The sequence below is a fragment of the Myxocyprinus asiaticus genome, chromosome 11 (assembly GCF_019703515.2).
Source record: "Myxocyprinus asiaticus isolate MX2 ecotype Aquarium Trade chromosome 11, UBuf_Myxa_2, whole genome shotgun sequence".
Classification (NCBI taxonomy): domain Eukaryota; kingdom Metazoa; phylum Chordata; class Actinopteri; order Cypriniformes; family Catostomidae; genus Myxocyprinus; species Myxocyprinus asiaticus.
In genome coordinates, this window is record NC_059354.1 from 7012501 (window position 1) to 7024074 (window position 11574).

The window sequence follows — 11574 nt, forward strand, 5'->3', positions numbered from 1 at the left end:
CTGGCTCTGTAAATGGGAAATAAACAAAGTGGCTCAGACCGAGCCACACAACACTATTCCAGCCATGATTTGTGTGTCAGGGAACGTTACATTACTTGCCCATGGACATTCAGCTTACTTTCTAGCTTGCCAAGATATGCTGTTGTTGTGATGTTAGCTATAGTAGCAGGAGAGTTGTGAGTATCGCTGTCTGGAGCTGGTTTGCTGGCTCTGGGAAACAGTCTCATCCTCTCTGGCTGTTAGCTTCGCAGCAGCAAATGTAGAAACAGTTTGCTAACCCGCAACCTAGCTAAGCTAACCCACAACCTAGCTAACGTTAGTTACATTACTTGCTGTGTTATTGTTCGCTCTATATCATGGTATTTGTCATGGTATTGTCATGGAATCGCATACCCCACCTTTAACTATAAGAAATGCTCACATCAAATATCTCATAGAATGACATGTCACTGTTCATTATCACTGTGCACTTTAGTTTTCTTCAGTCTCAATTCACTCACCCTTAGCCGTCATTACATAATAGTTTTAACATTAACTCTGAGAAAGATGTCAGTCATCTTAGGAGGCATCCATTAGGAAGAAAATTCCATAACTCCAGGCTTTGGACACTGTGGGAGGCTTCTCTCAATGATCCTGTTAGCCATCATTAAACCAGTGGCCACCACCTCGTCTGTGAAAAGATCAAATCAAACATTTATCTGTTTGAACCTGCAACCTGTGTACAGTAATTCTGACACATCCTGTGCACTTTTTAGATCAATTTAGCATGCATACAATTGTAATGTAAAATGTAAAAATCTGAAATCATGATAACTGTTGTTGTTATTGTTATCATCAGTAATTGTAGTATTAGTATCTGAATTAGCTGATCAGCTGGAAGTTACTGAATTTCGATGACTGATTTTCTACTTTGCTCTGTCATTGTAACTATAACACTTAAGAGTGTGTTGTCTGGCATAATAAGCAGTTTGATAATATAACCTGCTGGCAAATTCATAAAAATAAATAATAATAATATTGAATCATAGTAGGTGTAGTTGTAGCACTAACATTCCAGCCTTCATACTGCATCAATTTGGTTATTCCATTTTCTAATGTTGTGTGAACACAACCAAAAAACATACCTTGGTCACGTCTGTTTGCTTGTACAAATCTTCTGAAGACATGTGGGAACACAGCGAAATATGGTCCTGATGCCTGGGTTGAACTGAGGTTTTCTGACATATCAGGGACAGAAGTGACAAAAAAAAAAAAAAAAAGCACAGAAATAAAATAAGGGTTAAAATCCACTATTCACTATAAGGGTTAATTTTAATTACTATTCAAGTACAGTTCCCACACATTTTCTGCATCGAAATGCCACACAAATTTAACAAGGTTTTCATTATTACCTTAGTCAGCTTTATAACAATAATCACATGTAATATTAGCTCTTTGGACTTCTATCAAGAGCTAACTGCATCTTTCACTTTCACTGCCAAGTTAGCACATTAAAAATAAGCTCAATAATACAACAACTACCACTACAAATTAAGTAACATTTGTTTGCCTGTACTGAACTTAACAGATGCACCATCAAATTAAATTTCTAAGACTAACGTCCCTCAGCTCGTTAAAGGGGTTAAAACTTCAGCTCTGGTATTGTTTTGATAGCTTAAATCTGTACACTTTGACAGCTTAGCTTAACCTTGCTGTTAGCTTGCACTAGCTTGACATCAGAACACCACTGGACTTCTGTGCAGCCAGGCTGTCTCTTCCTTCTTCATACAGCTCTCCCGCAGCGCAGCTGGCACTCAGATTCAAACAGCTGATTCTCGGGCATTCATTGGCTGAACAGTTCCGGCAATGACGATTTTGTCTAATCACAACACAGAACTGTTGCGGACCTCATTTTCTGTGGTTTACAATAAAGTTGTATTCTGCCAAATATAAGATAATATTACAATTTAACACATTTTTTTGAAGAGAGGGAATTACTTAAAGCTAGGGTGTGTAATCCAGAGAGGCTAGCAGTTAGCAAGCTAGCTTTGAAAGCATAAAGCCCGCCCTCGCTTCAGGGGTGTCTCCAAAGCCACGCCTCCTCTACATGAACACACACGAACACACACACACACACACACACACAGTCTAAGCGCCAGGAGGAGAGACGTGTTGGTGGAATCGATCGCAACGGTTTCGGATTACCTCATGTATAAAATAAACATATTTCATTTTACATCATAGCTGCTGTTAGCGTTGAGATAATTCGTAAATGTACACAAACTACATGAGCTAAATACTTCATTACATTAACAAAATATATCAAAAACAAATCAAACCATGTAATTACCTGTCCAAAAGAAAAACGGCAACCATTGCGTCATTTTTCAGACCCTTAGAATCCCGCAGTTGCCTCCAGCGTGGAAAAGCAACGCCAATGTTAATTCTGCTTTTAGCACGCTTTTGATCCAGACGTTTTTTCGTTGTAGGAGTTTCTATCACTTTCTTTTCTTGTTTTGACTGGTGGTTCGCCTTCCATTCTCGCGCTCGCTCTGTAAAGCGTCAAGAAACCCGCGCTGATGACATGTGATGGTCTGAGCGAACAAGTTGCGCGGCGGTATGCAAATATAGATTGACAGACAGGAAAGACATCCTATCATTACATTCGGACCGAATGCAATGATTGGTCGATCATTTTTTAGTCCTGTCCCTTCCACAGAAGATATATATATATATATATATATATATATATATATATATATATATATATATATATATATATATATATATATATATTACATTTAGACCAACAAAAAAATTGTACGCCGGAAAAGATTGTACACCTTAGCTTTAACAGTTTGACATTATTAAATTATTTGAATCAAAATATCCTTTATTAATTTATTCCTGGTGGGTGTTTCTGTGTGTGTATGAAGGACCAGTGCATTATAATAAAAACAAGTATTGTGCTAGAGCATAGAGATTAAAATATCCCTGTCCAAATATATTTTTACTTTTAAATCATTAATATTTGACCATAAGTCCAGGTTTGGTCAAATGCAGATGTTAAAATTGATTTTCATTAGGTTTTATAATGTGTTTATTATTTAAAATTTATAGCAAACATGCGTAAAAAAACAAAAATTCTGTGTTTTTAAATAAATGCGCACAGAGCAGGATAAATGTAAAAAAACAAAACAATTTATTGGTCAGTGTTTTTACACTGATAACTGTGTTTTTATACTGATATCTACTAAATTAACACTCAAAACCGTAAAAAAAAAAAAAATTGTACAGTCTTGTTATAAAATGGTGGATTCTTATAATTTAAAGTTACAGACTTTGACTGTACTTTTACAGCAGATTTATTGAAAAACTTGTTTTTTTCTGTATTTTACAGGTATGTTCTCTTATTATGACAAAGACAGAAAAAAAATCTGTAATTATTTATGGTAAATGTCAGTAAAAAAAAAAAAAAAAACACGTACAGTGTACATTACTCAAAATTAATATTCTCAGTTACAAGATCAAGGGAAATAATCAACAATTATTATTTTTGTCCTAGTCTAGCAACCCTACTGCCTCCCATTAAACGTAAATGTTCACTGTTCTAATGGAACAGAGAGCTGCGTATACACAAAGTCTACTTCCATTTCTGCTGGCTTAAACAGGTGCAGTGTAAACTTTTACAAACATTATGAAAAAAAGCATGCATGAATGAATAAATACAGCAGGGTTAAGACCGCTACAATACCCAGCCATTAGACACAACAGCACAGGACTAGGGCTGAAGACACCTTCTTTATATCCGCTTCCACTACAAACAGTGCTGTGTTGATTAAAGTTTAATTAAGAACCACATTTGGCTGAGTGTCTAGCTGCACTCTACAGGAACAGATTTCTGCGGGCTTAACTCTATAGCTGGCAAAATCCTCTTTTATTACATTCAACCTGTTGTGGAAGCACGGGGCAAGAGAGAAGCCAGCCAGCTGCTGAGACCTTGTTTGCTGTCTGAAAAATCCCAAGTCTCCTGAGATTCCCCTGCAGCGGCCCGACTTAATATCAAAGCCATCACTGCACACCGCACAACTATTATTAATGATACTCTTCATTAATTTCTTGTTGGGCTGATGTTATTTATTAAAATATTAAAAGAAAACTCCAGAGACATGTACACACACACACACACACACACACACACATAATGAGGGATGTTTTAGCCCCCATCCCCCTCCTCTCTCTTTCAAACTCTATTTCTCTCTGTTGCTCTTTCTCATTCTCCATTTATGGATGGAGAGTGGAATTACACATGGACACTGCTCTCTCTCTCTCTCTCTCTCTCTCTCTCTCTCTCTCTCTCTCTCTCTCTCTCTCTCTCTCTCTCTCTCTCTCTCTCTCTCTCTCTCTCTCTCTTGCTCTCATTAGCTGCTCTCTTGGGCTGAGTGACACCATAAATCCATTCTGCATGCGGCCCATAGCAGGCCACACATACACACTGTAGTTCTCTTCTCTCATTAATGAGGCATTCACATGAGAGATTAATTGACTACTGTCCATCTGAAATAAGCATCCAATGTGTCAGGCTGCCACAATCACCCAACATGTATATTTGGGTCACAAGGTGACACCCTAGTTCTTCATTAGAAAAATATGATGCTGTCACATCTGTGATCACTGCAGTACTACACATTACATACTGATCAGTGACAGTTTTAGATAACATTACAACATTTGTTTGAATCACATGAAAATGTGCCAATCAAATCCCTCTGTAACAAAGTTTATGTTCGAATCATGGGCTTGCTGTTGTTTGCGAAAATATAAGATTTGCTCTTGGTCAGTTGCAACTGGTGGGCAGTGTTGGGTGTAATCGGATTTCAAAGTAATTTAATCGCTTAAAAAAAGTAATTGAAGTTATTGCAATGGAATTATGTTTTAAGTCTAAAAGTAGTGAAATGTATTACTATTTAAATTTGTGTAATATGATTACAGTTTCTGACTTTCAATGAAGTTAATTACTTTTAAGCAGTTACGGGTGTGCCAGGGTGTGCAACTGCCACCCAAATTGTTAGCTTGCACACCTAAATGAAATGGCAGTTTTTTTACGCTTTATTGTTTGCATCATGTCAGACATGGTATTATCCATTATTTACATGTAATTAACATAACAACAGTATGATTTTGTTATTTTTTTTATTATGAACCAAACCTCCCTGTACTCCATAAATACAAAGAATGTTCAAAAAACATTCTTCCGTTCAACACAATGCATTACTGATTTATTTCTTTTCCGCAATTAAGTTTTTAAACCAATTAATGTAACTAAAACTTGGCATATTATTATTATTATTATTATTATTATTATTATTATTATTATTTATGTATTTATTTATTTATTTATCATTTATTGTACAAATTATACCATCAGTTATATTTGTGTCTTTAGCATATTTTGGAAAATAACGATGAATCATTCCCGTTTCTTTTTTTGGGAATAATTATTAAGCCTCATATTTTAATATATTAACAGGGCAAATTATTAAATTGATTTTTTTTTTTTTGTTCTTTTCTTTCTTTCTTTTTTTTTCTTTTTTTTTTTGTCATTTGCACAGAGCTTAAAAAAATTTAGTCAAATAGAAATTGATTCAGTGGTTGTTAATGGTCGTTTTATAATATTTGACTTAAATGTGCTTTAGTTCTTGCACACACAGTTTTCTTTTGGCACACCCAAAGTCTTGTTTCTTGTCACATCCTCGTCAGCCTCTGCTCCTCCAACCACCTCTCACTCACCTGATTACTAATCACTCTCACCTGTCCCTCATCAAACCATCAGCCAGTCCTGTATAAAGCCTCACCACTCACTTCAATCACCATCTAGTCTTGTTTGGACTCACCCTAGCTAACTCAGCTCTTTATTCATCCTAGTCTTCAAAAGTAATATTCCTGTAATTCTTCAGTTCGCTAGATTATTATATATCCTGATTTGCCCTTTGGTTACTTCTTTGTGTTTGTTCTGCTTTCTCCTGAGTTTGTTAATGAAACTGCATCTGAGTTCAACTCATCGTCTTGGCTTCCTGACAGAAGACTAGACCTTCAAACAGAACTCGGCAGTAACGGCGTCTATGATGGAATGCTTTCTTGAGTTGGAACAACAACTAACACATCAAGGGGAGCTTCGTGGTATTCAACGCCGACTGGAGAAACTTTCACTTAACTCAAATACATCAGCATGTCCTTCAGCTCCAACTCCCGATTCTTCGTTTGTACAACTTCCTGGTAATTACTGCCCTCTAGCTCCTCCCCAGTGTTACTCTGATGCTGAAACTTGTAGCAGCTTTCTCCAGTGTTCTTTGGCTTTTGAGTTACAACCCCAAAACTTCTCCACCGATCGTTCCAAGATAGCATATATTATTTCTCTTCTATCCGGGAAGGCACTACAATGGGGAAATGCCATTTGGTATCAGGGAGGTCCCGTGATGCAGTCCACTGATGCCTTCACTACCCATTTCCGTGAAGTTTGAGTCATCTACAGGAGCTTCCTCCGCCAGTGAACAACTCGGCCGTTTTCACCAAGGCAGATTATCAGTCGCTGATTACGCCCTACGTTTCCGCGCACTCCCTTCCGCCAGTCACTAGAATGAACCTGCGCTAATTACCTGTTACCGTCAGGGGTTAAACAAGTCTCTTCAAAGGCACATGGCAAGTGTAGATGATTCTAGTGGATTGGAATTCCTCCAGTTTTCTATTCATGTGGATCGGTGATTACAACAATACTCAACACAACACTGTTTTTCAGCTCCACCTCTTCTCAAAACCAGGGCTGAAAAAGAGGAACCGATGCAATTAGGCACAATCCACCTGACACCGACTGAGCGTAAGAGACGTATTTCCAACAATCTTTGCCTCTATTGTGGAGCTGCCAATCACCATATAACCACCTTATACCACCTTGTCCTCCCAGATTGCTGGTAAGCTCCGTCTCCTGTGAACCTGTATGTGAAAAACCCTTTTACATAGACATTACTGTTTCAGCTGCCACTTCCTCAATTTCTGTTCATGCCATCTTAGACTCCGGTTCCACAGGCAACTTCATCGCTCCCTCTCTAGTTCAACAACTTAACATTCAGACCAAACCTTTAACTAAGCCTTTACCCATCCATTCTGTCATGGGCAAACCTATTGGCTCAGGTATAATCACTCTTCAGACCGCCCCACTCACCATACAAGTCGGCATACTCCACATAGAATCTCTATCATTACTCATTCTCCCCGATGTTACAACAGACCTCATTCTTGGTTTACCTTGGCTTCATCACAACCTAGTCATTTCTTGGACCACCAAAGAAGTTGTTGCCTGGGGTGAACGCTGCTTTATTCAATGCCTCTACAGACCCACTCACCCTTCTCCTCCCAGATCCATCTCTTGTCTAGCCACTTCCATAGAGAGCCCACATGTCTCACTCAATACCACCATCCCTTCTGCCTACCAAGACTATTTACCAGTTTTCAGTGCCCAAAAGGCCTCCCAACTTCCTCCACACTGTCCTTGGGATTGTGCTATAGACCTTCTCCCTGGCTCTTCTCTTCCTAGAGGCAAGATCTATCCCCTGTCGATACCGGAGCAGCGAGCTATGGAAGAATACGTAGACAAGGCTCTGAAACAGGGGTATATTCGCCCTTCCACCTCTCCGGCCGCCTCAGGTTTCTTCTTTGTTGCCAAGAAGGATGGTGGTCTTTGCCCAAGCATCGATTATTGTGCCCTCAATATCACCGTTAAGTTCTCCTACCCGTTACCCTTGGTTCCAGCAGCCTTTGAACTCCAACGAGGGGCAAACATCTTCACCAAACTGTACCTCCGCAGTGCCTATAATCTCATCCGTATCCGCAAAGGGGACGAGTGGAAAACCACTTTCATCACCTCTAGCGGCCACTTTGAATATCAGGTGATGCAGTACGGCCTGGTCAATGCCCCCTCAGTCTTCCAATCTTACATGAATGAGATCTTCTGTGACGTTCTCCACCGCTTTGTCCTGGTCTATATTGATGACATACTTATCTATTCCACCTCCCTAAGCGAACACATCCGCCATGTAAGACTGGTACTCCAATGTCTGCAGGAACACCGCCTATACCTGAAGGCTGAGAAATGCCTATTCCACCAGTCATCCATCCAATTTCTGGGATATGTCATCAGCCCAAATGGAGTTCAGATGGACAGTTCCAAGGTGCAGGCAGTGACCAACTGGCCTCAACCTACCACCGTAAAGGAGTTACAGAGGTTCCTAAGTTTTGCAAATTTCTGCGATTCATCCAAACTTCAGCACCATAGTTGCCTCTCTCACCAGTCTCCTAAAAGATAAACCAAAGATCCTCTCTTGGTCCCCACAATCCACCAAATCCTTCCAACAACTAAAGACTTCCTTCACCATAGCATCTATTCTCCGACATCCCAACCCAGACCTTCCCTTTGTCGTTGAGGTAGATGCTTCAACCTCAGGAGTGGGGGCAGTGCTCTCCCAGCATCAAGGTGATCCTCCCAAACTGTACCCTTGCACCTTCTACTCAAAGAAGCTTTCTGCAGCTGAGATCAACTATGACATTGGGAACTGTGAACTACTGGCCATAAAACTGGCGCTTGAAGAATGGTGCCACTGGCTGGAGGGCACTCATCACCCCTTTACAGTCATTACCGATCACCGCAACCTTGAATACCTGCAATCTGCCAAGTGCCTAAACCCATGCCAAGCCAGATGGGCCCTATTCTTCACATGATTTCATTTCACCGTCACCTACCGCCCAGGTTCCAAAAACACTAAAGCTGATGCCCTTTCTCACTTACACTCTTCTGACCAGTCCACACCTTCACCAGAACCTATATTACCTCCCTCACTCTTTGTTAACCCCATTCAGTGGAACATGGACCAACAGATCACCCAGGCAGTGTCTTCGGAACCTGTACCAGCATCCTGTCCACCCGTATTAATCTACGTACCCTCTGATCATCGCACAGCACTCCTAAAGTGGCTCCACTCTTCTCCTGGATCAGGACACCCAGGTACCTCCCATACCCTTAACTTGATCAAGAACTGATATTGGTGGCCCCAGCTCACACGAGACGTTACCAACTATGTCTGCTCCTGCTCTGTCTGTGCCATTGCTAAAATACTTCTACATCTCCCGCCTGGTAAGCTTGTACCTCTCCCCATTCCACATCGTCCATGGTCCCACATAGGTGTTGACTTTTGTTATTGATCTTCCTCCTTCCCAGGGGTTTACTTGCATCTTCGTGGCAATAGACTGTTTTTTTTTCCAAGTCTTGCCAGTTAGTGCCTCTCAAGGGTCTAACCACAGCCATGGAAACCGCTGAGGTACTTTTCCAACATGTATTCCGGAACTTTGGCTTACCCGAAGATACAGTATCTGACAGAGGACCCCAGTTAATTTCAAGGGTATGGAAGGCTTTCTTTAGTCATCTGGGTGTCTCAATCAGTCTCTCCTCAGGTTATCATCCTCAGTCCAATGGCCAAACAGAGAGAAAGATCCAGTAGATATGGCAGTAGGTCCGGAGAAACCATCCTACCAAGCAGCAGGAGTGGAGCCGCTATCTTCCTTGGGCAGAATATGCCCAGAACTCTCTCTGTCACCCCTCCACTGGTCTCACCTCGTTCCAATGTGTCCTTGGTTATCAACCACCCCTTTTCCCCTGGTCTGGAGAGCCCTCCGAAGTGCCAGCCGTGGATCACTGGTTCCGCAATCACGAACGGATCTGGAACGCTGCTCGCGTCCACCTTCAGCGTGCTGTCCGACGCCAGACAACCCAGGCTGACATTAGACAATCTTCAACACCCAAGTACCATATAGGGGAAAAGGTCTGGCTATCCACCAGAGACATCCATCTCCGACTCCCCTGCCTAAAGTTAAGTCCTCGTTTCATTGGTCCATTTACCATCACAAAACAAATCAACCCTGTCACATACCACCTTGCACTACCTTCACAATATCGTATTTCTCCTTTCCATGTATCCCTTTTAAAATCCTATATATGTTCTCCTCATTCTCCTGCTATTTTGTAATGGGACTCAATCAGTTACCTGTTCAAAAAAAATGGGGCTTTGTTTTCTGATCGTTTACAATTTTGACCGCTTGCATGTTTACTTATTCTGTGAGTATGATTTATGAGCCAAAGCAATATTATATATATATATATTTTTTTATATCAGTGTAGACCCATTCAAAACATGTGACAAATATGGTAGATGTTTTTGTATTGTGTATTATACAAGTCTTGCTAGCTTTGTTTTGACAGTGAGAATCCCTTAATGTCTGGTCATGTGACTATTTGCACAACCCATGTAAAAATGCTCATATGAAATAAAGACAGTCATTTATAGTTGACAGCTCTGTGTAAAAGACATCAACAACTATTCTTAGACCCTTCAAATGTTATTTTATTAATATAATACATACCTTAATTACCAATAAACAAATTCACACTTGTGCACATTGTCACTAATGGCCACTTTGGGAACTGTGCCGTTATTAATATTTGTGCAGCTGTCTGTCTAAACTGTTCTGGGATTAGATGCTCAGATATTGTAAATTCTGAGCAGTGGAAATATAGCACCTTTAATTTATCCTTGTCTCTCTTATGATAACCGCAGTATTAATGGCTGTACCGGCAAAACCATTCAGCATTAATCATAATAATTAATCAGATCCAATTATATCACAAATAAATGTGAACAAATTGCTGGAAAAGTACTGATCTATCACGAAGGTGCCACCAAGAAAGAGAGTAAAACAGTAATTAGAAGAAGGGACATTTTAACACTGGAGTTATTCTGCAGTGTGTTACAAACACTAATGTGATGATGCAATTAGTGTGTGTGTGTGTGTGTGTGTGTGTGTGTGTGTGTTGGCCTCCTAATGAACATCTGGTGAAATAAAGAAGAGAAAGTGCGAATGAATAAGAAAGTGGGCAGTAATGAATTTCTGGACACAAAAACTTGGTGACATGTTTTTTTTTTATTTATTTATTTTTTTTTTTTGGTCATGGTTGTTCATTTGTTTCATTTTGTTTCTTACTGAAGTCACTGCCTAAAATGCAATTAAATTCCTCGCTTCCTCTGCTAGAGTGGAGGTGAGAGTAGCACCAAAACAAGACATCTTAATTATCTTCATTATGAAAAATAATGCATTACACCCTTCCAAACAAAGACTGGGGCAAATAGTTGGACAAAACAAGACTTTGTATCTCTCTATTTATTAATATATTCATGATGTTGTTTGCAGAACTATCTACAAATTAGCATGACTCTATTATCTATTATATGCGGTTTATATGGTACATCCCATAAGGCTGAAGCAGTTAAAATGGCCTACACCCTCACGATTGTTCTTTGATCTCAATGTTGTGGCTGCCAAAAAGACGTTAAACCCTTATCATGACAGTCCCAGAATCTGTCAGCTTCGGCAGACGGCAAAACCTCATCCACTCGAAGCGCATTTATTTCCCGTGACAGAGATAAGAGGAGGACAGGACCAGGTAAATCCCTGAACATGAAACAAACCCACTCCAGCCAAGCCAACAGATAG

General features: G+C 40.0%; 1 long non-coding RNA gene across 1 annotated transcript in view; it reads right to left on the minus strand.

Moving 5' to 3' along the window:
• Window positions 1-2543, minus strand: part of LOC127448085 (uncharacterized) — a 2798-nt gene extending 255 nt beyond the window's left edge. The window contains exons 1-3 of the long non-coding RNA XR_007898455.1: window positions 2330-2543; window positions 1125-1217; window positions 1-670 (exon numbers count right to left, since the gene is read on the minus strand). The exon at window positions 1-670 is cut by the window's left edge and continues 255 nt beyond it. This is a non-coding gene — a long non-coding RNA (uncharacterized LOC127448085). The remainder of the gene's footprint in view (window positions 671-1124; window positions 1218-2329) is intronic.
• Between the last annotated feature and the right edge of the window lie 9031 nt (window positions 2544-11574).